The following is a 26,870-nucleotide window of genomic DNA, read 5'->3' on the forward strand; positions in this document are numbered from 1 at the left end:
ACCCATTTTATACATTAAATATTAATGTTTTCCAATGGTTTGAAAAGCTTCTAGTAAAGTTTGAAAGCTTCTAGAGTGCTAGAAAAATACTTGTTTATTGTTTGATCATATTCCCAAACCTTGAAGAAAGTTGGACTCTTCGATATTTTCCCTACAGACAAAGCAAGCATGGTGTAATATGAAGTGGAAACAAACAGCATTGTTCTGTTCAAATAACTGTTCCCTTTTAACTGTGTTTTTAAATTGCATGAGTTAATACTGATACAAAACAAAACCACTGAGAATTATTTTACTATTTTCTATCCCAAATAAAGAATATTGTGTCTTTAGGGTTCATTTTTTCCCATCCAGGAGATGTTCCAATATCTATATCTATTCAGTTACCTAGTATCTATTTATATACTTGTTAATTTTTCTTGAATACTTTTTCCCTACACCTCTTTTCCATTTCAATCACACTTATGGAAAATATTTGATTTCAAAGGCAAGCAGACATTGCATCCTGTCCCTTTGTCTTACCTTCTTAATTAATTTCTCGATGTATTTATAGGCATATTTTCTTTATCCTTAATGGCTGTACACTTGATATAATCTTCTTAGAGTGTCTGTGCTTTCATAAATATGCCTTTCCATAAATGAAAGGTTTTTTCTTAAAGGTTTTGGTCTAAATTTTCTCAAAAATGTATTGTGAAAGCAGCCTGTCACAAATGCTGAGGAAAGGTTTCTTGTTTGCTGTGTCTGCATTTTCCCCAAGAAATATTTGCATTAATAAAACTGGCAAAATGATGTCTTAATTTTGACAGACTGGCTGCATGAAAAGAACAAAAACCAGTTATCTTAAGAAGAGCAATAACCAAAACAAACATGTAGGTCAGGAGTTCTCAAATGACTCATTTTTATTCCATGAAAGAGTAGAAAACTGTCAAGGCAAATTCAAATAGATTTTGAAATGGAAGGGCTGACTCCACTTTGATTTGCATTTTACAAAGCAGAGGCTTCAAATTACACAAGAGGAAGGAGTTCTTTGTGTCAGAAATACATGTTTTGGCGTTTCTCTGAAAATCCAGCCATACTTGTTGAAATGGTAAGTCCTTGAACAGCTTCTGCACATGCTTTGAAGAGATTTGCTAAATGTGAAAAGAAACATGTGGCTCAGAAGCTTTTCTTTGTGTTGCCACAGGCAGCTTCTTCTGGCCTACACAGTCAGTTCCTGTGGCCATTGGCTGTTCCTTGGCTCTGAGCTGCTCCAAGTGCAGAACTGGTCCTGCTTTCCTGACAGATGCTCAGGAAGTCAGAGAAAGGCAGCTCCCGCGTGTGTTGGTGGTGTTGGTTTGGTGATTCCCATCAGAGAAAGGCAGCTCCCAGGTGCGTTGGGTGATGTTTGTTTGGTGATTCCCATTACAGAAAGGCAGATCCCACATGTGTTGGGTGATGTTGGTTTGGTGATTCCCATCAGAGAAAGGCAGCTCCCAGGTGTGTTGGGTGATGTTGGTTTGGTGATTCCCATCTCAGTGCCAGCAGTCTGTGGTGCCAGGAGAGCAGGGCACCAAGGGAACATGTTGCACAGTGCGGCAAAGAGAGGAGATGCTTCTCCAGCTCCTTCATAGGTTAACTCAGTGGGCTGTGGACAAGAGGTGCTGAAGTCCTTTTAGCCAGGAAAATTAAATAATGTAATCTCAAAGCTATCCTAGCTCTTTTTAATGATTTTTCCTGTGGCAAAATCAGAGTGAGCAAAAGTGATGCACTCTTTAAATTATAACAGTGTCCATAACTGAAGAAAATATCAAAGTTCATAAGAAGAGTGGTGAACCACCTCCTCCTTCAAAATACAGTGTGCTTTTCCTGGAAGAACTTTGCAAAACATTTTATGTTGTTTTTTTCCTAATGCCTTTTCATTATTCTGCTGTCCAGAAGGTGAAACTGTGGTCAGTGCATTAGGCTGGGACTTGGCAGGACTGAGTTCAGGTCACTACAATGCTGCTGGATTTCTGTGGGAGCCTGGACCCTAATTAGTGCTGGTTTGGCTTCCTGTCCATGCAATAGTGTTAATTCATTGTTACTTGGTGGACTAATATGAGAATAAATACCTTAGATGTATTTATATTCTCACAAAAAAGTTATCAGACAAGTCTTTGGATAAAAAACAGATTGAATGAACACTTTCATAATCATGTGAAAGACAATCTGCAATAAAACTGATATAATTTTTACAATGAATTTGTTTAAGTGTAAATTCTAGACCTACTATGAAAAGAACACAAAATCTATTATGGCAAGGAGCAATACAGTGATTACACCACTGAGCTGAGGTTGCTACTCTGACTTTGCCAGAAGCATCTGCTGACATGCAAGGAAAGAGCAAAGTTGCTGGTGAATAATCACTGAGGTTGGTACAAACATTCTGTGTTTTAGTGGAGTAGATAACACTGCCCCAGCTGCAACAGGAAAGGTTTGCACAGTGTGGGTTTATGGTTTGCTCAGCTCTGCTATTACACCTGTCAAGCCAAGACAGCACCATTGTCAAGCATCATTTCACATTGTGAAATGTCAGAGCCCGGGGCCAGGGAGGCATAACTCAGTGGAAGGACCTCACATGTAAGTTCACAGACCTAATTATGAGATCTTATAAAAATATACCACGTACTTTGAGTTAGTGGGAGTTCATAGTTCACATTTCAGAATCTGACTTTAAGCCTCTAACTTGCGATGCTCTCACATAATTTTCAAGTAATCCAAAACATCATAGAAACCACCATTTATTTTCTTTCTTTTTTTTTTTTTTGTCCTTAAACCAATAACCTATTGTGAGCTTCTTTTACCTTGAATGAAAGGGCAGGGCAATATGTTATTTCTGTGTCCTATAGAAAACAAACCTTCCTGTTATCTGTGCTCATCACAGCTGCTGCTCGAGAGGCTGAGCAGTGCATGTGTCACTGACTTCTCTGAACGGCAATGGGCCCAGTCACATGTAACAGATTCCCTCAGCTACTTGGCTTTCACTCAAATCTAGTAGTTAAACCTGAAATATTTTTCAGTGTGCTGCTTGCCCTCATGTGTACAAAGAACTGACTGCCAGCATCTGAAATACTGCATTTATTCTGCTGCCAATCTAAATTCATGCTGGCAACAGCTGATGGAAATTTCCTTATGTGTAGAGTCTAATTGAATAAACTTTGGTTTTGATTTCTAGAATGCTTATGAAGTTTAATGCTTATAAACTGTTAAAATCAGAGGAAAAACTTTCCAAAGATTGCTAATATGGCTACTAAAAATAAACTTAACACTAATTTCTTTACAGGCTCCTAGTATAAACTAGGCTTTCTCCTGATGTTTAAAGCAGGCTAGAGTACACTCTTTATTATTTTTTAATGCTATTATAATTATGTATCCTGAGAAAATAGGCATCTTTGCAGGCAGCATCAAAGCCTAGAAATCAGTGTTAATAACACACCAAGCTCCAACCTCTGCCAAAGTCCAATAATAAATCTAAGGGACCAGTTCTCTCTGTTATCTGATATATTACTTTTCATTTAATCTCTTGTCTTGTCTTTTCCTGCTATTGGACACTTTTGTGATTTAGCTGTATGGAGTGCTGGGCCACCTTGCCTAGGCCATGTTGTTGCCAAGAAAGGATGGAACAGATGCTCCTTGAGGTCCCTTTCAACCTGGGATTCTGGTACTGCGATACTGACGGATTTCTGCTGAGGTCAGGTGTGTTGGGACTGGCTGAGGCAGAGGTCAGAGCCCTCACAGTGCTTGCAGTGGCAGCTGGATGGGTGCAGGTGCCACAGCAGTGTTTTGGTGCTGCTGAGCAGCGCTGCCCTGGGACATTCCTTCCCCCAGCAAAGGGGATGGCAGTGGGCAAGGTCCCGGGAGGGGACACAGCCAGGCCAGCTGTCCCAAATGAGCCAAAGGGCAATTCCACACCGTGTGATGGCAGCTCAGATACCCAAGCTAAGGGAGACATGAGGAAGGGGGGTGTCAGTGAGTTTAATTTCAGTGAGTTTCCAGCGTTGGCCTTGCAGAGGAACCATTACCCATGCTGATTCCCACTGCCTGGGAAGTGTTCGGACATCGCTGCTGATGGGAAGTACAGACTGAGCTTCTTCCTCTTCAGCTCTTGCACGCAGATCTCCACTTGTTTCTTTCTTTTTGCTGTAATAAAACTGCCTTATCTCACCCTGCTGGTCATTCTCTATCTTAGTCTCTCCCCTGTCCCAGTGGGAAGGGAGTGACAGAGTGACTGAGTGGGCACTTGGCCAATCTTGGGTTGGATTAGGTGGGGGTACATTTTACCTTCTAGCCAAAACACTCCTCTTGGAGCTGTTGGCTGTCAGTGGGCATAGTCTGGGTCAGTTCTGCCTTCTCATATTCTACTCATCAGCCAAGAAAAGCCTGAGCTAACATTAATGCCCACAGGCAGTTTATATCCACTGCAGAGATGTTACTCTGTTGCGTGCAGAGTTCTGTGCTCGTAGTTCATGCATGTACAGACAAATCTAAAACTGTAAACTGCCACTCAACCACACTGATGTTCAACTCAAAAAATGTGTTTAAGAATCTGTAATGTGTCACACATTACATCACTTGATAGTGATTTTTATACAAGATGATGTGTGTATGCTAATTCTATTGATGTGTGATGGATTTATTAAACTAAAATAGTTCCATTCACTAGGATTTTTTTCAGTGAAATTATTTTGCTGTCTTGTCAAATAGGGTAAATTTTGTTTGAAATGAGAGATCCTGCCTCTTAGTATTCCACGTCTACCCAAACAATCTAAGTCCATTATAACTTATGCACCCAACAAACTCATAGGAAAAAAAATATTACAGCATGATAGAAGTCAATCCCAAACTCACCAATATTATTTTGTGTTAGGGGAAGTGTTCTGTGGCAGAGCATCAAGACTTCCTGGAGAGTTCAGCTGTGCTGAATTACTGCACATCATCATTAAGTGAGGAGAAGTGCCTGAGCAAAGTCAGCTGAGGTTCCTTTACATTTATCTGTATTCATTGTAGGAGAAGCAGCTCCATGTTCTGCATACCAGATCTCTGTTCCTGGCTCCATGTAGAAGCAGAAGGAGGAGAATCTGGTCCTGATTCCCTGTGACCAAAATGAATTTTAGTTTGAGAAGCCTCACAAAGGTATGGTTCCTACATTCAGAAATAGGTGCTTTTCGTGTGTTTGGCAGTTTCCTTTATTAATAGCTAGACTTCCACTTTACACTATGAAATTCTAAGTTGAATTATTCACATTATACTTAAAGAGCTGTATTGTGAAAGCTGGACCAGGGTAGAGGTAGGAAAGGTAATAACATCTTTAAGAGGTTACTGTAAGGTGTAGGATTAGTTTTTATGGCATTTTTCAGCTGAATTTTAATGTCTCATGGGGACCCTAGAGATACTGAGCTACTTGTTTACCTGTGTAGATATGGAAAACTGTCAAAATTAGCGCATGTGAAAATCAGGAGATGGGGGTAATGTCATGTATTCAAATTCAAGGACTACATTTATTAATGAAATGCTGGAGAAAAAGGTTTCATCTGAGTTTTTTTCCTTCTCAGGCTTCAGCTTTTGATAGTGTAAAATCACTTTTTATTTTTCTGGTAGCTGTTGTAGAACAGTAAGTGTGAAAATTATATACAAATGAATGAGAATTCTCCTCCTGATTGAAAGTATCACCGGCTTTTACTTTAGCTCTTCCTACTGTTGTGGTTACTGATGTCCATTGCTCAAGGACTTTTCTTGGAAGAGTTTTATGTGTTTTGTGTTTATGTAAATTACAGAAGAGCCAGGAGATGCTGCAGCCCCAGAGCTGCAGGCAGGATTTGCTGAGCAGATGCTATGAGTGTTTTCTGAGGGATATTTTTTGATTAGACACTCTTTATTATTTTGTAACTTCCTTCTAACATGAAACAATATTACAGGTTTAGTAATGTGTGATCAGGATGTTCTTTATTGCAGTAAAAATAGGGAGAAAAAGTAATATTAATTGCTTTATACCATTCCATTGCAGAAATGGCCAAGTTGAAATACCTTAGTGGTATGATAGGCCAGTGTACTTGTGGTTTTTAACAACCACATTTTTAACACCCATTTTCATTTTTTCTTGCTCTGTCTTAGGCTAAATAGGAAATTCTTCAGAGGGAGAGGACCATAATGAGCTACACTTCCACACAATAGGGCCTGATATCAGTTTGTGATCTTCCAGTATTTTCTTACTATAAATGTAAATGGCAAGTAATTAAAAGTGCTGCAATTTTAATTTTAATTTTTATGTGGGTGTTATATCCTATAGGGAATGTAATTATGTTTTTTATTATGTGGATTCACTTCTGAAGATTCCTTAAAAAACATAATGTATTCAGTGGAGCTTAGAACAGATCTTTGCCCCCTCTCTAAAATAGAGTTGGCTCTCATAATTATGATTTTCTTTTATAATTTCACTATTTTAGGGCCTTACATCTGGGCTTGGCTTTTCAATAACTTTTTCCTGACAATTTGTAGTAAATAAGTTGCTCATTTAACAATGGGAATAAAGATTTTAACATGTATTTTTCTTTCTCCAATGTATGTTTTAAATATCAACAATTTTCTAATGAGAGCTTCTCACTACCACATTGATTGTATGGGTAGAGTTACTAATTAGTTTGAAAAAAGTCATAATAAGGGAGAGAAAAAAGCATATTTAACTACCTTTGCCTTGGTGTCTGTCTTGATGAACTCTCTCTGAGTGCAGGAGCAGTAACAGAGACTTATTGCTTTGATTTTAGTTTTCTGAGAGTTTTGCTTCAGGACATTGGGGCAGAAGTGGAGAAAATTAATGAGAATGGAGGGGACAGAGAGAGAGAATAATCCCAAATTCAGCTATGAAGGCCATTTTTTCCATGTCTTTCATGGTAGATTTCAAGCTTCATGGTTTTAAAAGGAGACTCAATGAGGCTTGTGGGTCCCTTCCAGCTGAGGATGTTTGATGGGGACGATGAAACAATCTGAAATAACTTTTGCTGAACAGTGTAAAATGTGTAACACGTAAGATTTGAAATTCAGCTGTTACCTGGTGCCCAGTATAACACTGATATGTGATTATATCCAAGACATCTTGTGTTAAATTAAAAATCCAAGTAAAAAATTTTAGAAGTAGGGCTTGATATTAAATATTGGGAGAGTTTAGTTATTTATGGTGAATTACTCAGGTTATTCTGTAATCTAGGCAACACACTTTTAAAAAAAAGTAATATGCATTAAGATCTTCTGAAGAAATAATGAAGAATGAGAATCACTGAAGGCATTAATCTTATTTTGAGAGGTAGGTACAATCTGGTCATCCTTGTTCAAGAAAAATGAACTTAAATGAGAACAGATGGAAAGAGGTGCAATTATGATGATTAAGCGAACAGTGAATCTATCATATGAGAAGAAATTAAAGTGTGTTATGTAATAGGACCTACTTATTTAGCCTGGTAAAATGAAGACAGAAGCACATGATTCATCTTTGTAAATAAAACCAAGGGTTAAACACAGGGAAGGAATTGCCAGCATTTGATAAAGTGCTTAAAACCTGGCATGAATGAATGCAAACTGGATGTGTCAGAGTCCTTCAGCAGCATTTTAAGATGCTGGAAGAGTACTCTGATACTGAAAAACACCTGCTACAGGTGTTCTCAGTTCTCCTCCTTTTTTCCAGGCAGGAGGCACAGCCAGGGTTCTTCTAGCCTGGTGCAGCATCTGCAAGGAACATTTCATGTTACAGAGACTGACCCAAATTTTAATAATTATACTTTTCTTAATAATGGCTGTCTTTACCCTGCTTTCTTATGTCATGGGAGAAAGTTGCAGGGAGGGCTCCAAGGGTATTTTAAGATTTTTTAAAACCTTGCTAGTATAGAAAATATTACATCAAATATTGGAAGAAGTGCTAGTAAGCAAGTGTTAGGGCAAGCGAAATTACTTGAAGTACAAGAAGGTATTATGCATATCTTAATATGTGACAGTGAAAATAAATTGTTGATGCCATTATTATTTTAATGCATATTTAATAAAAAAGTCTTCAGGAGACTGAAAGCTGTGAATTTAGTCACTGTTTTTAAAATGACAGCATACATGAAAGGTTGAAAATTAGAGTCCTGTTAAGCAAAATATTTTCAGTCTGTTGGTAGAGAATTCTAATTCATGGTTGCCAAAAGGACATACATAGAAAATTATAACTTAAAGGACATGAGTAAGCGAGGATTTCTGAAAGGTGAGTCATGTTAAACAAACAAGATTACCATCTTATAAGTGACTGGCAGGAGAAAAAATGGCAGATTTAGTATTTCTCTATGTCAAAAAAAAAGCTCTTTCTTTTTACCAAGATTTTATGCAACAGATTGTTGTACAGGCTATCAGAATAGGGATTGGATGCTCAAGGTTTTTAATACTGATAATACCCAGAGTAGCAGGGAATGGGAAGTGCATATTGGTGATTGTTGAAGACTGGAATTCTTTTCTTTCTTTGTTGCAACCATTTCTCTTCAATAATTTAATTATTGATTCAGTTTAAAACATGTAAGGTAATAAATATTTCAGGTGGTACTAAAGTAAAAAGATGCTTTAAATGGCAGATGGTTGCAATTGCTTTACAGGATAATTTCTGATAAATTAAATGGACATACCAGGGGGTGAAAAATTAAATGCAATAGATTTAAGTGTTAAGTGATGCTCCTGGGTTGGTGTATTACACAAGCTAAGTGTAGTTGAACTTGATATTGAATGAGGTAATAACCAGGAAAAAATGTTCAATGCATGCTATTGACAGATGCAGCATTAACTGCTTACTTCATTGTGTAGCAGCAATACAGGCTAATGCATCCAAATGCACTTCTAATACAAAATTGATCTTGTTTTATAAACCAGTTCATAAAGAATAACCATTAGGCTGAATTTCCCTATTTTGCTCATTAACTTGTAAACATAGAATCATCAAGGAATAAAAGGAGCGCATTCAGTGAAGTTGATAAATCTGGAAATAGATGGTCTAGAGAGGTGGAAATAAAGTGATATGCAGAGAGAGTGACAGTCCCTGTTAATAGCATTGAACTTAGAGGAAAAACTGTAAATCCTGCTTTGACAATAGTCTTCGAGGCAGGACTGGAGGATTTTTTCCTACTTACTCTTCAATCATATTATGTTATTTGACATTTCAAAACTTGACGCCGAGTCTTCGGCACCTTTCAGAAGTCCTCAGAAGTGAATCCCAAGAAAAAGACATTGCTGCTGTTCCTAATCCCCGTAATATAGATGTGGTTAATTTAATGCATGAGTTACCTCGCTGAGATTGCTGCAACACCCCGTACATCTGAAGTTAATAGCATGCATGTGTGTTTGCAGGATCAGGCTTCACTGATCAGCTTTATATTTAGATGTAGCTAATAACCCCTTCTGTGAGTTGGGTGGAATTTTCCCCGTCTCCTGTGAACTTTGATGTGCATTAGGAAGGGAGGAGTTACTGCTCTGTGACCACGGTTCCTTGTGTTGGTGAAGTGTAGGCTGTTCTAAAGTGGGTGTCTTTCTCATCCATCTGTTCCATTTGCCAGCCTTTGTATCCCATGAGATGGGTGGCTTTGACAAATTTTGACACTTGAAAAACAGCATGGCTTTGCTGAGATGCTGGCCCAGCCTCCCATGCAGGTGGGGAGGTGTGGGAATTAAACCTGGTCAAAGCTGACCTATGATTTATGGCTGGGAATGGAAAAGACCTTTTGAACTCAAAAGAGGTTGTTTTGACTTTGTATCTATCCAAAAGCCTGGGTGTGACCCTTTGAAAAAGTTTGTAAACCCAACATGCAAAACACCCCAGTCAAAACTGTGCTGAAAATTACTAAGAAACTACAAATACAAATTACATTTGCTGTAGCTGCGGGCACCGTTATGCCAATTAATGTGTGTATTTTCTTTCAAACATTGTTTACATACCTGTATCACTTGTATGTTATGTATTATTTCAGTTCTATTCAGCAGGAATGTATGATGAGATGAGATCTTGAGGGTAGGATTGTCATAATAATGAGTGTTTGCATATGTAGCTGAAGATAAAAGAGGATGTGGCTGCACTCTATCTGAAAACCAGATCCCTAAGAATTTCTTTATCCACATGAGATACAAAGGTGTTTTCAGCTGAGCTGTTGCCACTAACAATGGGAATTCTTTGTAGGTCTTTTCTGTCTTATTTAAGCTTTATTTAAGACTGTCCAAAGCCAAGAAATTCTTGTGTCTTACTATTGTGTCTGTAATCTGTTCTTCACTGTTTTCTCAGGGATTACTGATCATTGCAGAGTATCAGCAAAACAATGTTGAGAACAAAAGCTGCTGCCATATCTCAATGTGTAGCTTAAACACAGTGTTATTTTTATATTTTTTGCAGTTGGTGCTGCATTCATTTTTGAATGTATTCTCCTATTTAGATTAGATAACTTCTATAGCACTTTAACAATGAATTATTAGATTTTTTTTAAAGACAGTTATTATATTCAGTAGCAAGGGTAAATATTGTCAGCATGTAAACTTGCCATTTAGCCTTGATTTTTCAACCACATTTTACTTTCCACTGGCAGAAAAACAAGAAAAACGTATCATGGCATGGCTTTATTGTACCACTGCTCAGCAATTTTTGTATATTGTTTCCTTTTATAATTTGAGACATGATAATGATTTTTGCAATAAATTTTTTCATAAGTATTCTTACTGACGGATGATGCATTTATTTAAGCATCAGTGGACAAATAAAGTTATCCACGGATGACTAACAACCTTGAATAAATACCATTTCACTCAGCAGCTATCCATAGTACCTTAGCAATGCAATTACATGCCAGGACCTATTATCCCAATTAATGGACTGTTTTATATTCACTGTGCATTATACTTGAAACTCTTCAGAGGTCTGGCCTTCACTAAGCCAGAGGCAAAAAAAGAAATGTATAACAAATCACCAGGAAAAGGCTTTCATTTACTTTCCAATATATATAGCGTGTAATTATACTTAAAGCATAACAAGGATGGTCTCAGAAATGCCCTTTGATTTAGGTTGCAGTAAAACTATATATTAAACCCACAATTATTAAATACAGCTATCTTGTTTTCCAAAATTGTTATTAGCAGCAGAAGTAGATATTTTGCTATCCTCTCTCTGCATTGCCTTTTTCACAATTATTTTGCCACAGGCTAAGTTTGAGGGTTATTTACAAGATTCATGTTTCTTCTCTCTTTCTAAGCATGTGAAATAAGAGCATCAGTTCCTGGGGATGCTGCATTTGCTGGATGGGTGAGCAAATAAAATAGTCTCCTAAAAAGTACTCAGTGCACTGTTGTGTTGCTGCTTTGTAAAATGCCAGCCCTGGGCTGCCTTTCACAGGGCTGGAATTTGACCACTGGAGTTTCCCTCTACTCCCTCTGGTGGTTTCCAAAGCTGCATTTCTAAAGCTATAAAATAAAACACAGTTGTATTTCTTCTCCTCATTGTAAGGAGCATTGATTGCTTCTCATTGTATATTATAGCAAAGGGGCAGTCTATTACATAAATTTATTGCATTCTCTTCATGATAATTACTGGAAGTTATTGAACAAGGCAGGGAGTTATCACCAGTAAGTTCCTGCTATAGCTGAGGAAGCAAATCCACAAATATTTAGTGGATCTAAAGCTGTAAACAACACATCCTGTTTACAGTGTAGTAGGAATTTACAACTTACAGCGCATCTGAGGATTTTTTAGGAATTATGCTTCAACTACTACAAATTCAGGCTTGAAATATGAACTGCAGTAAAAAATTGTCTTATGTTGTCTCGTGCAGATACCTTTTGTTGAGGCATTAGACAGCAGTTAAAACAACCACTAGATTCACCATTTCCCTTACTCAAGAATGGCATTACTATTTCATGAGCAGCTGGTTAGGGAGTCTCATGAAATCTGCATTCATACATTAATGCAGGATTGCTCTTTTACATTTGGAAGAGGAATCTATCAATAGGAAAAATCAATAACATAAACGTCCCGGTAGGGCTGCGGATTCCCGTAAAACACAGTCATTGACTCATCTTTCTGTAAGTCCTTCTCACAAATCATTTTTCCCAGGTCAGTAGTTGCCAGAGGAGCACTAGGAAAGAGGATAGCTGTCACAGCCAGAATGTGTTCTTCCCAAATTTCCTGGGTGGGCCTCATTGCCTCCATGCCCTGCCCCTGGCAGAGCTGGATGTGTCCTTGTCACACCACATCACATCAGCCACGGGAATGCAGAGAGAGGGCCCAGGGCTGCTGCAGCTGCCCTTGCATGCCTGGCTCCTGAGAGCCCCAAGGAAAAGAGGGTGAGCAGGTGTCTGCTGCCCACTGGACACAGCTGGAACACACAGTGGCAGCTCAGCGTGGCATTAAAAGAGAAATGCCAACAATTGCGAGTGTGCGAGTTCCTATTTTTCAAATAGCTCCATCTTCCCCTGAAAGAAAAGGGGGCCTCATGAGATGGTTTCAGGTCCTGCTGCTCTCCTCTCCTTTCTGTCACAGGTCCTGACATATCAGTGCTTGGGATAGCCAAGATATTTAGATTTATTTCCAAGCTCAAACAGCCTTCAGATTCATGCCTGGATCCATTCAGTTCCAATCACGAATGGAATAATTTCTCTAATATGGTTATCATCTAATTCTTTCATAAACATAAAGCAATGGTTTATAAACATATGCAGAAAAAGTGTTTTTACTGACTTCAGGTACCAGAATTCCTAGACTTTTACTTACAATGCCTCTAAGACAGCAGAGGGGGTTTGTTAACATGCAGGTCCACTGTGGGAAGTATTAATGCATTTAAAGAGCAGCCCAGCTGTCCCACTAAAGGAATGCTACAGGTGTAATCCAAATGCACATTTATTAAAAGATGGAAGATAAAAGCCAAAAATAGTTAATATAAAAGCCAAAAAAAGTTTAAAGCCAGTAATTTTAGCCCTTTATCCAATGAAAAACTAGTAGAGAAGAAATAAAAAGCTAGCACATATATTAACTCAAATTAAATGTTGATGACTTTGATAAATGCTGCAGTCTCAATAAATATAAGCGATCTTCACATTACTCTTCATTTATTGACACCCTCATACTATTTGGAAGATGATTCATCTTCCACCAAAGACTTTTATTGCTATAATATTTCATAAATGACTAGCCAATTTCTTCCATTATCTTAATACTCACAGTTAAAATAAAGAACTAACATTATCCCTGATGACTATCTATGTCATATACAAAGACAGTGAGGAGATAAAACATAATTTCAGAAAGAAAATTCCTGGCCATTATTCACTGTTTCTTACTTCAATTTCAAATATTACACTGAAATAGGCTTGGAAATATTCTTTGACCTAGTTTTCTGGTTTTCTTATCTGTCTTTCTGCTTTTTGAAGGATGAAGCTGTAGATGGCCTTTTTAGGGTGTTTAAAGTAGTTTAAAAAGTTTTACTCCATAGGTAGAATAATTTAATCACTTTCATTTCTACCATTTCATTGAGAGCAGAACATTTTACAAAACTTAAAAAAAATTTTTTCCTAGTTCATTGTGGAGCTGAAACAAAGACTTTGGAAGTAATGTGTGGCAACAGTGACAGAATGGGACTGGAGAGCTGGTCTCTATTTTAGCTACCAGATAAAGGATGGAAAAGGTGAATTATATGATAGGCCTTTTGATTCTGCTTTGTGTTTAAATAATGCCCTTCTGCTGGCAGAAATGGGAGGAGTGAAGCCCTTAAGGACGGGCTCCAGCCTTGCTGTGGGGACAAGTGCCCTTGATGTGTGCTCTGATTGTGGCTGAAAATCTGCAGGATCATAAATGTCATCCCTTCTTCCTGTCTTGCAGCGATTCATTGCTTTCCAAGTGTCTCAGTTACGACTGTCCAGGCAGCAAATATATTTTGGTTGTCTGTAAGTATTAATTACAGAGCACTACACATGATAAGAATATTTAGTGTGTCTAATGTTGGTAATTTTCCAGTAGAAAAAAAATCAGTAATAATGGCAGAAATATAAAATCTGGGGGAAGGAATGGACCTTTAAATAAATTCTGATTTACTTTCTCCCTTCCACAGTATTATCAGTATCATTGATACAGAAGGAATGACAGTCTCCTGTCCAGAATTTACTGGAGACTTACAGAGCAATGAACCTCCTTCTACAATCTTGTGATGCTGATAAACATACAGATAAAGAATGCATCTGATAACTATCACATATTATTATGTTACAGAATTAATATATTAAATAATTCAGTGTGTATTTTTCTGCTATACCTCAGAATAACAGGAAGGTTGTGCTTGGTTGGATTTGCTTGAAATTGTGTAAAAATATTCATAGTATGTAGGTGAACACAGCTTTTCTATAACCAAATGAACTTTGGAGCCATTTCATTATCACAATAAGACATTTCCAAGAGTGTAGTATTGTAAGATAGTCCTTTTATGGATCATTTTAAGGCCAGTGGGGCATGTGTTATCTCACTTTAACACACACCTTGTGGGGTGTTGTTTTTTTTATTTAAGTAAATGATGTTTCCAGTCCAACAGCTTTTTTGTGTACAGAACAAACTAAAGAAGGTGAATAATGTGACCATGGGAATCTTTTAATTTAAAAAGAAATGTTTCTTAATTAGAGATAATGGTAGAAGCTTGGAAGGAATGCTCACCTTATGAGCAAATCTCAGCAGCTCTGCTGTGCTTGTATGGAGAAAGGGCTGTAACACCCTGCTCTTACCTAGCTCATTGACTTCTCCCAGTGACTTCTTCTAACTGCCTTTCCCAAACCTTTTAATTTATTTTTTTTACATCTACGTTCATTAAGGTTTGTGTGTTGGATTTAGAGATTCTTAAGTATATTAAATTGAAGAAGCTGTCCTCTCATGAGGGGACTGCAACTGTACAGGTTGCCTGTATGGATTTATTTAAAGCAAAGGGAAAAAAGGGAGCAAGTGTGGAGGGATAGAATGTAAGAGAATAGTGCAGAAGGTAATCTCACACCTGAGGAGTTGCAGCTGCACTAATCACCAAAGATTAGGAACAGGCCTGCCCTTAACAGGCCACAGCTGTGTCCAATAAGAAGATGAGTGCTATAAAAGAGTGGGTTAGCTGGGTGGAAAGAAAGCTGGAGTTTGTTGGCTGTGCCATGGAGAAGGAGGAGTCAGTGCTGTGACAAGATGCCCTTGAGAAATCACCAGAAAGGTATGGGACCTTTGCAATAAGATGGCATCAAGCAAGAGCTGTGCAGCTGGGAAATTTGCCATGCCTCAGGGCTCCCACAAAGACAGGGGCAGCATGAGGAACAGCTGAATTCTAGTCCCGGGTTGCTCTGAGATCTGGGGCACAGCTTTTTCTTTGCTTGCTCTGATGTAATTCTGCTCTAGAACTGACCAGAGAACTTTTTGTTTCTCCATTCACCTTCTATTTAACAGTAGAACAGCTGATGCTGCAAATACCATGTTCAGGAATGGCATCTGATTTTCCCTCTTTCAGCTGCACCATTCTTGTTTAACCATGATGGAATTGCAGCTTACCCATGACTCTGTTGCAGAGCTCCTTCATCATCCCAGCCCCTGGTTCTGACTCTATCACTCCTCAACATCCTTTGTCCTTTTTTTCTGGATCTTCCTCATCAGATTTAAAACTTTATCTTCCTTTCTATCCCCTCTGTTAATCAGCTACAAGGATGTCAAATTTTGCCTGCCCAGCCCCATGCTTGCCTTTGTGCTGGCTTTGTCTGCAAACCTCTGCCCAGTCATGTTGTTTTTCTGCCTCAGCCCCAAACTGTCTCTGCTGTGCTGTTCCAAAAACACTTCTCAGTGCTTTGCTCCTGCTATTCTAAACTCATCACCTACTTTTTTTGGTCTCATTTTTCCTATGACTGTTTAGTAAATTTTGTCTCATATTTAGAGCAGAGATTCTTCCCCTGAGTGGAAATAAAAATATCATAGTTTTGATGTGTTTCCTGTTGGGAATTAATAAATTCTTGTGAGGTTTATAAAGCTTAATCACTATCTGTGGAACTTGTAAATCATGTAAAAAACCAGGTATGTTCAATAGGATATAACATACACATGTGATTACCATTATAAATGACATCTTTCTTTGCAACACTCAAAGTATAATTTCTCTATTTTAGTTTTTCCTTATTATATTCTGTCAGAGGTTCAAAGCAGAAAAATGTGAACTATTGTAAAAGGAAATTCAGGCTGTGAGTGGAGTCCTCCCTTGTTAGTGCTTCTTTTAACTACTCGTATTTGTTCTAAGTATAAATGACTTTGAAAATATTCCTTCCACTTGACCATTCCATAGCACTGAATTGCATGTTAGCCTTCAAATTATAAGGAAAATAATGAAAAGGAAGATAAAATAATCACAGAAGCAACAAAAGACACCAATGCTTTATAAATACATATTTTTTTAGATACAGCTACAGTCCTAGTCAAAATCTCTTGCTATCAAACTTTTCACTTCTGATAGAAAAATTAACAAAAATAGAAGTGACTGCACATAAAAAAATGTATAGTGTAAGATATATTCATCACTGGATAAAGCAGCTGAACCCAGTATTAATAAAGATTGCTATTCATTTTTTGAATTTGTATGATTGACCACTTAAAGAAATTACTAGTGCTATAGAAAGTCTTGTGACTAAAAGGGAAAAGTCATTTAGTTCAGGGAGGTCTTGTCAGCCTCATAAAATAACTGTTGATTATAATTATACAGCAATCTCTGAAATATTCTCTTGGGAAGTGGAGAGAAAATGAACAGGGGAAAAAATTACCTCCAACTGATACATATTACTGATATCAAGAATACACTTTTGCAGCCTATTGCATGCTGTGAGAAGCTTTCCAAAGCTTGTTTCATTTGCTAACCTCTCATTTCATCTGTCTAGTTACTTATACTATGTAAGGCAGAAAATTTACATTTTCAAAGACACATAAACTAGCCAAACTATTTTGGTTTCCTCAATTGTCATGCTCTAAAAAAACATTCCAGTTTTATGTGACTGTTTAGCCCTAAGATAAGGAACATAAGAACAGATTTGAACTTTTCCAGCATCAGACAGTAATTGTTTCTGTGACTTACAGTGTCAATTTTCCACTCTCACTATTACTATCATGAGGGAAATACTACTGGTATAACAATTGCTCTCAATTTTTAGCATGTTACAAATTTGCTGCTTTGCCCTACTGCTTTGCAGAGCAATAACCAGAAGGGCAAACTTATTTTTGTTCTTGTTTAAAAGGGAAGCAATTTTTCCAGGTTTGACCTGGAAAATTTGCAGTCACGTTGAAAATCCTACTAGGAAATGGTCACCTCCCCATGGTCTGTGTTAGCTGTATTGGCATGTGGAAGGCACGTGCCTCGTTTCTCACTAATTAGAAAATATCTTAAAAGAGGTTAAAATAGTGAACACTGGTAGATACCACTGTCTGGTGAGTTGTTGGAATTTCAAGGTAACATGAAGTATGTCAGGAACAGTATAAGTTCCTGTGTGTTTCTTGCAGAATTAAATCTATAATGGAGAACCATGGACACATTTAAGATATTTCACATTGGTTTAGGTTGTCTTATCCTCCCAGGCTGTAGAATTCCCCAGACTTATAGGTTCATCTCCCATTTAAAATAAATGAAATTTCACATTCATTCTTTAGCCTGGAGGATTGTGTAAGCACAGCAAAATGCATATCCATGTTGATATTTAAATTATTTTTAGTATCTGCTTTAAGAGGTGTTGAAATGAATGGCATTCTAGGAGGGCATCACTCAGAGCAGAAGTCAGGTGTGTCAGGTCTTTGGCAACTAGAAACTTTTCTTTTTAAAAGAAAATGAAATGATCTGGAGAACTGTCCCCAATCCTTTTAAGCATAGTGCTCTGTGTGGGGATCCCACAAATGGTGTCTCTTAAAGGCAATAACAAGAAGCTGGAAGCTTGATCGAAGTCTCTGTTATTTCTCTAATGTGAAATCCCAAAGGAATTACCCCGAAGCAACTTCAGACTTTAATGCAAACTTCAGTCTGACACCACTGACCTCAGGACAGCCATTGTGAGGATAAATCTGGCCACTTTGTCAGACCCATTGTGGCTTCCAAAGGGAACAAAGAACTCCGGAAAAAATTAAGTCTTCTACTAGGAAAGTTTCTAAAATTAAATATCTCTACTGATTTACAAACATCTTGTAGATGTTTATATTGGGAATCATGAATACCTCTGCTTATAGAAGATCTACATGGAACTATTGAAACTGTCTATGCATTTTTTCTGTAGTGAAAACCTGCATCAAATCTGATCTTACAGAGTAAAAAAGAAGTGTATGTCTAAAAAGTTACAAGTCTAGAAAGGTTTTAGTCCTTTTTAGAGGTCAAGAGTGATTGGCCACAAATCAAAAAATAGCTAGAAACAAACTAAGGTTCACCAGCACCAGACTGATTTTCTGGAGGTGAATTTGCATTTGTTACATGTGTCCAGATGTTCTTTTCAGCTCGTTACTGGCAAACAGCCCAATTTGTCTAAATCACATTTAATATACAGCAGTTTGTGGCAGGTGTAAAGAAAAAAATATATATATCTTGCAAGTCTTCCATGGCATTGTCTATATAATCAAAATTGGTTTTGTAAATGACCTTAATAGTATTTAAAAAGGGTAGGAGAGGAAAGCATAACTTGATAGTGAGCAATTAGTTACAAATTAAAAAGCTATTGCATGTAAGCTTCCTGTTTTCAACTCCAAAAGGTACTGGCCACACAGATTAAAGGAGGGGATTCTGTGGAGATTCTGAAGCCACTTTTTGACATGCCCTTCATGGTTTGCATGAATTCTCAGTGTGGATAATTTGTTGACCTTAATAATCATTGCCAACATTTTAAACAGAGGTTTATGTAGGATGAAGAGTGAGTTTGGGGAAAATCTGAGAGTATTTTGGTTCTTTCCCTGGCATAGCCAAGCTGTGGCAGGATCAGGTGCGTTGGGAGGGCTGGAGTTGCCTGTGCAGGCGCTGCTCAGCCTCAGCAGCTCCCACAGAGCTCTGCAGGGGAACAGCATGTGCACCAAGGGACCTCAGGCTCTATCAAAGCTTGGTTTCCAGTGCACAACCCACACTATCTGTCTCCTAGGAAGGAGAGTTCTGCTGTCTCTTATCCAGTTATTCTTCAGTGGTATCCATGGAAGGTAATGGACAAAACATTGCACCAGGTCTCAAGGGACTTCTTTGTGCCTTGGCTGGGATACTGATATTTATCTCCTGCAAAGTCCTTTGAAATTTGGTAACATTAGCCTCCAAATATTGGCCAGTTGTTACCATTATTCAGTGAGGGAATTAAGTTCCTTATACTGAATTCACAAATATTTAGCAGATTCCAGTGCAATTTAAGAAAATTATTTTCTATTTACTTCAGAAATTTTCTGCAGTGTCTCCTGCAGTATAAGAATACCACAGTATATTAAAAGTGTGGAGGTAGCTCTTGTTAACATCTCAATGAATGTATGAACATATTGTGAAATACTTTTTAATCAATTTAGCATTTTTTGATCGTTCTGTGAACTCACCTTATGCTATAAAGGGAGATGGATTATATGTGATGTTTGTGAGAGGTAAGACATTGACACAGTGGCTCAGGCTGTTGGTTTAAACATCTTTAGTCAGCATTATGTTATTCCTTACAACTGACATCCTCTTGATGGCTTTGAGACAGATGTCCTGCACTGAACTAGACAGAAGTGCAATTACTATTGAACAAATATAGGGGTTGCACTTTGTCCGCATGTTGATTCAACCTGTTTCTGTAGAACAAATTATTTGAATTTCTACTGCATTTGCAACTGCAGACTGTTTGGAAAGAGATTTTGATGTCAGACATGCCACCTGGCAAATGGTGGAGAAGTTTGTCGGGAAAATATATCAAAATTGCAGAGAATTCTTTTAATGAGGTCAGAATATCACACAGAATCATAGAATGTAAATGCACTTTTGTTTATTTAGTATTATAGTGGTGTTTATTTGCTGTAATGTCTAAATAAGAATAGTTAACATTCATTTCAAAAGGGAAAAAAAATTATCTTTTTCCTGTAATTTGCAGTGCAATAAGCCTAACGTTGGAGCCTGAGTGCAGTTGTACTGAAATCTGGAAAGAGCTCCTTGGTAAAAGAACTTTTCCCTAATGGCCAGTGAGCCATCCTATCCCATTTCTGTGTACCAGATATGAAGATACTGTCTCTAGGGCTGTACAGAAAATGAAACCTTTGGCAGGGAAGCAGATATTCTGCTCTGAGTTTATTGCTCTGGAGCTCTGAACTTCCCAGCCCTGCAGTGCTACTGCAGAGGACCCAGAAAGTTACCGTGTAAGTAGAGGCTGCATATATCACTCACTGTCTGCACTCCATGGGAATATTGCATACGCTTTTTCTGTGAGAATGGCTGGATGTGTGCTGATTTATGCCCTTTTTCACCTACTGTCCAGTTTATTTTCTCTGAATTCTGACTTCGGAATATTTTTTGTATCTGCACAGACTGAAATACATAAATATATTTTTTGTTATGCAGTTTTAATAAATTTTTCTACAGAAAGAATATATGCTGTTTATGAGCATCTGTTACTTCTGGAATCAGCTTGGTAAAGGACATTTTGTGTTTAGTAATCCAGAAATTCCTGTAGTTAAACTTTCAGAAAAACAGTTATTTTTTCCATGCAAATAAAGCAGTGAAAGATTTTTTTGTCAAAACATAGTTGTTTGTTATTCCTTTTACAAGATATATAGTCTTGTTTTGGTCATGATTGCTCATGCAACCATATGGGAGTTTGTTCATATTCTAGTTGAGCTAAAATCTGTTGCCATGTGTTTGCCTACTCATAGTAATTTTTTTAAGGCTTGTCTATTTTTCACAGCTAAATTTAAGCTGAATTTGTTGGTTTTCTTATTATAAAAGATAAATTATGAAGTCAGATGTTGACTTTTTAGGAGTGTAAACATCAGAGAAGTTAGTTACTCTGTGGTTTTGCTTCTCTCTGAAAAAGTTCTTAAATAACAAGTTCCTACAACTATTTCTTAAGCCAGGCTGATTAGTAGTAGTAGCTGTAGTAGTAGAGCAAGCCACTGGTAATGTAGGCAGCTAATGACAAAACTGGAAGGGCCAGAGATATCCAGGCCTAAATACCCCAGAGTAATTGAATTTCACAATCTTGAAATAAACATTTGATTTCTCACATGACCCTCAGCCTGTGTGAGCTTTGTGGAAGGACATGCAGAGTCCACAGAGGAATGTGGGGGGCTTTAAGGGACGGGGTATCTACAGCAATGCAAGTCAGGCTTGCTGATGGTTCCATGCTGTGGAAGAAGAGGTATATAATAGGATCATGATGAAACTCAGCTCTTTTTCTGCCTTTTTTTCTTTTTTCTTTCTCTCCATTGTGTGTGTGTATGTGTGTGAATGTCCTTTTAATATTACTCCATTGGATAAATCAGTCAAGGGAAAAACTGCTCAATTCTTGGTTTATTTTGTTTGCTTCTTAGGAGCTCCCTAACAACACCCTGTAGCAGGCACACCAATTTTAGATGTACATTGACTTCATTTGCCAAGCATTCTCTAAGAATAAATCTCAACTTTTACAATTTAGTTTTGTTTACTTCTATTCTTACTTACAAATTTATGAAAAAAGAGGGGTTTTTTTAAGCAATGTGTTGTTCTGATACATCTCTGCTGCTCGAGAAGTCTGGTGGAGTTGTGTGAGGGCTCTGTGTGGCACCCAGCTGGAAGAGCTGTCTGTGTGGGAGTGCTGTCATGCTCCTACTCATTGGCTTCCTTTGCAATTCAATGACCTCAGTTAGACTGAAAATAAGTCTGTCAAACAAAACATGAAACCAGTGACTGAGAAGCTGTTTGAAGGAAGGAAGGCAGAATAAATGATGTAAATTTCCAAGAAGCTACCAAGCTGACTGTATCACCCCTGATCTGCCACACAACAATGTAGTATCACTGTTCCCTGTTCTTTCACATGCCTAGGATGAGACAAAAGTACTCTCAGCAAATCAAAATTATAGGTAGTGAACACAGCTTTGAAAATTATATGAATGGAACAGAAGGATAAAAATAAACATTAAAACAAACAAAACTAAGGACGAGATCTTTAGCTGTCAGGAGTCTTGGGATCTAGTGAGTGCTGCTTCTGAGAATAGAGGGTGCTTTGAAGTTTAAATTTATTCAGGTCTTAGAGAAATGTGTGTCAAAAGATTATACAGATATTCATATAATACAGTTGTGTATTAGGCAGCACTGCTGTAGATGCTGGTTCTTCCACACCCTGCTGGACCCCAAACCAGTTGGAGGGCAACACCTTACTGTAAGTGCCATACTTCATAACAAAATCCACTTACTCCAACCAATCCTCCTTGGGATTTTTGAGGAGTAAATTTTGAGGAGTCAATTTTTTTCAATAATTTTAGGAGAAAATTATTTTGAAGAGATGTGAGGGGGATTTGTTTCTAAGTTTGTTTCTATTCAGCTACTGGAGCAAATTTAGCCCAAAATTGGATATCAGGAAGTCAGGTCTGTACATACAAAAGGTGTTATTGTTGCAATGCTTTCAGTTGAATTTTCTGTCTTTTTTATTTCAATTAATCTTTCTTTTCTTGACACCTTTTGAAGCACAGGGGGCTGTGAGCATTGGTAACAATAAGAAATCACAAATTAATGACTAAACTATCCCTTCTAGTCATAGCAGCTCCACTACACAATCTGTTCTGCCACAGACTTGTCATGAAAATCACTGGAGGGCAATTGACCATTGTGATTTTTTACAGCATGTCACAACTGCAGAAACATCTGCACACATAGAACATATTAAAACTTTGCTGACAAGACCATAAATCTTTGAAGTGCTAAACCCTGAAATATCAGTTTTGCAGTCAGTCATTAGACAAAACTCATAATCTATGAAATTATACATTCCAGTCTAAAATGCAATATTTCACCTCACATATATAAAGCTAGGTACTCACCATTCCTTCTCTTCTGCAAAACTCAAGGCTCATCAACAAAGATATTTCTGTCAGTGAGAATAAAGGGCCTCTATCCATCATTCTCTTGTCAGAAACAGATACATTCCTAGTTAAACCTTATTTTTCTTATACACATTGTCAAATCTAAGGGACACAGTCTTTGGAGTCCCAAGAACATCAGTAATAAGTCTGTGCATGCATGGAGTGCAAAATATTTTCACAGGAACTCTTTCACCAGGTACACTTTTCATAGTGGTGGAGGACCAAGTTTGAGCCTGTGCTCAGGGCCACGTTCATTCTACTGCTCACATCCTTTACCCCTCACTGACATCCTCCAGTCTGCAGAACAGTTCTCCCAGTGCAGTTCTGGGGAAAATTTGGGTACAACCTCTGGTTCAGAAAATTTTAGAGTCCATATTTCCAGGCTGATCATCTTGTACCTGGCTTTGCTGTCCTCTGGTATCTTTTCTGCTCTTGAATCAGTGTCAGATGAGTGCTCAAAATGAAAGGTCTGGAGGAACTCTTTCCAATAAATGTGTTTTGATATGACCTGCCACAGGAACAGGTCACATCAGTATCCCAGTTTCAATTGGCTCATTCTCTATACAAGGGCAACATGATTTAAAGGAGCTAAGTCTCTCTAATTCTTGTGAGATGGAAGTGAAATATGTCATCCATATGTTATATACAATACATTGAATGTATTGTATATACATTTTGTATGTATAGGATTTTTGTATGTATTATATTGTAGGTAAATTTCTTGTACCCAAGACAATCTGTGCCTGTTAACGTAATATGTACTTTCATGAAGGTCAAAATTATCAAACAAATATTTTTGCTAAATCTTTTATTTTTTTTCAAATGAGTTGTCTAGTTCAAGCCTAGTTAGCTACTCAGAGGTAATAAGTCATTTTCTGACTGTACCATACAAACTGGAAAATTGTTATCTAATTTAATTAGTAAGGAGCTGTAACTGCTTCTTGCATCACATCTCACATATCACAGCTGAGACCATTTTTGACAGAAATTTCCTATTTACATATTTTAACTGGAATTTCACCCTCTGTAAAACAGGTTTCAGTTTTGGATTGGGTGTTGGAATTTCTCATTCAGAAACAAGAAATGTAGAGACCATATCTGAGTAACTCTGCAGCCTTTCCATCCTGGTGTGAACATCCCATGGGATTTCACAGTGTAACTGTGGCTGTTTGGTGTTTGGTTGGAGCTGTGTATGAGATTTGGGGCAGTGGCATCAGGAGATGAGCTTACAGGGGAGTTGGCTCAGCCTCCACCTGTGCTTCTCAAGCATTGCTGTGAGGCCAGGGACAAACTGTTACTTGGAGGAGTTCCTGAATTTCATGAAACTCAGCAATTATTTCTGTTACCGCAAGGAACTTGAGAGAAAATAATTAGTTAACATGAAGGCAACCTTCTCCTTCTCCTCCCTCTGTTACTGTTCCCCTTTCCCCAGTTCACATAGACAGGCTGCAAAGTGTAATTTTGCATGAATAGACTAAAGAGGAAAGTTTCTGTAGGATGTTTGTCCTGCCTCCAGGGCAGAGGGTTTGGGCACTGTAAGAGCTGGGACTCTCAACAGATCCAGTCAGCAAGTTTCAGAACACCTAAAACTTTTCACTACTACAGCTTTGTTAAGCTAAATATGTTCTCCAAATTCCAACATGCACTGCATAGATATTGTTGTTGTTTCTATTAAATGAAATTTTGTGCTGTTATGGACTCTATACTTTCCTTTCATCTTGTATACATTAGTATTGAAGGAAGTGGAGGGAAAATTATTTCACTGCCCTTATCAATTTAGCCTTTTTGGTGGGATATCCAAGTTTAGATACAATTTGTCAGTGGGAATGAGGCATATTTTCAGAAGGGAAATTTTTCAGTCTTTAAACAGCAATCTCATTGTTGTACTCATTATGTAATGCCTTAGATTGTTCCCTAAGTTAGACTGATGCCGACATCCCTAACCGATGCTGATAAATCTAATATACTAATAAATCAAATAAAGACTGGTAGAGAAGAAAATGAATATTCTCAAATGCTTTCTTCTTCATAAACTAAAAAGAAAATGATAGCATAAACTTAATGAGATTGCATTATTACTTGTGTAATATTCATTGGAGGAAATTTCATATCCTTACGGTTTTTTAAAAAAGTCTTTAAAATCTCTGGTCTTAATCCTGGTTACAAACCTGATCATTTCTGTATGCTAATTCTGAATCACAGTCTCTTTGTACTCTGGTTGTTTGGTTTACCCTCAAATTGTGGATTTACACATAAAATAAGTAGTGGAGTATTTCTGAATCCCTTGCATACTGGCACAGACTTTGATGTCCTGAATTAATAGGAGAGGTGTCTGGCATGATAAAACAAGAAGAGAAATCACTGCAGTGCATTCAGATTAGCTGCATGTTTCCATGAGGCAGAACAAAATTAGCAGGTATCTGTCATGAAAGTAAACTCTGTCTTTGTTGATCCATCAACTGGGTTAAAATACAGGAAAAATGAATATACATGGCATTCATGCAGTGCGTTTCATCTTGGCGGACTTTATAATCATAAAGTGAAGAGACTCCTAGAAATAGGAGGGTGATCAAAGCTGTTCAAGAGGGTATTCAGGCAATATCTGAGTTGTATTAAACCTTGATAACCTAGTCTACTTATCACTCATCTTAATTATTCTTTGTAGTATGGGTAGTTCCTTTTTTAAAACCAGTTTGAACATGGAGACAGAAAGGGAAGGGATGGTAGTAGGATCACATTCAAAGAGCTCAGAAGCTCACACACATTGTCCACCTTCCTGCTGAGAAAGGTCAGGGCTCAGCCAGGCAGCTCAGGGGTTTTTATTGAGGGGTCCTGAAAACCTCCAAGGACAGAAACTGCACAATCTCTTTGGGCCCCCATTCCCCTCCTCGACTGTCAGTCCCATGCCCTCAATCTGTCAACTGATCTTACCTTGCCTGCTTCCCAGTGATGGAAAATTCAGACTGAGAGTGATGTGATGAACCTTGTTCTGCTTTGTTTTGTGAGTAGGTTTATATACTATGCAGAATAAATGCATGAGCTTTCATTAATTAGAGTACTCCACAGAGAACTGGGGAGTTGTTTGTTTCCGAAAAGATAGATAAAAGCTGAAAATCTGTAGCTAGAGCCTTTGACAGCTGGCTAGAGCCTGGAGACAGCTGGCTCTGGCAAGGGGATTTTGGATGTTAGAAAAGGTGCCCCTTCCTTTAATTTCTTTAAGGTAGAGGTTTTAGTGGTTGAATTGTCTGAATTTTAAATAGACATTCAACAAAGGTTATGTTGTCCCAGCAGGTTTTTCTAGATAGCATTTTCTGCTGTTCCTCTCTCTAGAATTTGTCACTCTTTCAGACTGCAGACAACCTCAGTAGGCTGAGGTCTCTGTGAAAATGCTCTGAAGTACAATTATTGACAATATTGATGTTTTAATTGTTCTCATTAAGTTCTTAAGACTTTGCTGCATTAAGAAAGTGTGGAAAGCACCAAGGCATTTTTCTTGAGACTTAAAAAAAACAGTCTATTAACATTTGGTCCTAAAGAGAATGTTTCCTTCATAATAAGTCATTTAAATAGAAATGCACTTTTGTGTGCATATAGTACACACACACAAATAATATTTAAAACTAAATGGATAAAAAAGACTTAGGGTTTCCTCAGTCCCTTGAAGAAGGCTGTGCTAAGTCCAGAGTTGTTTGAAAGCAGTTTTGATTTTTTGCAAGTCATAGCTATTTGTTCTGGCTCACTTCTGTCTAAGGGGCAGCTCTCAGCATATCCAGGGCTGTTTTCTTCACCTCTATCACAAACA

The 26,870-nt window shown here is 37.8% G+C and overlaps 1 protein-coding gene across 5 annotated transcripts in view; it reads left to right on the top strand.

The window, feature by feature from the left end:
- The window catches only part of TENM1 (teneurin transmembrane protein 1), a 775,300-nt gene that overhangs the window by 419,638 nt on the left and 328,792 nt on the right, over positions 1 to 26,870 (top strand). The window contains exon 1 of one of the 5 annotated variants that reach the window (XM_054289927.1): positions 5,092 to 5,148. The exons of the other annotated variants lie outside the window; for them this stretch is intronic. The gene's annotated coding sequence lies outside the window, so the exon portion shown is untranslated. Of the gene's footprint in view, positions 1 to 5,091; positions 5,149 to 26,870 lie in introns of those variants that run through there. 5 annotated transcript variants of the gene reach the window in all.

The sequence above is a fragment of the Melozone crissalis genome, unplaced genomic scaffold (genome assembly GCF_028551555.1).
Source record: "Melozone crissalis strain CALT ecotype California unplaced genomic scaffold, PUWL_Pcris_2 ptg000068l_1, whole genome shotgun sequence".
Taxonomy (NCBI): Eukaryota; Metazoa; Chordata; class Aves; order Passeriformes; family Passerellidae; genus Melozone; species Melozone crissalis.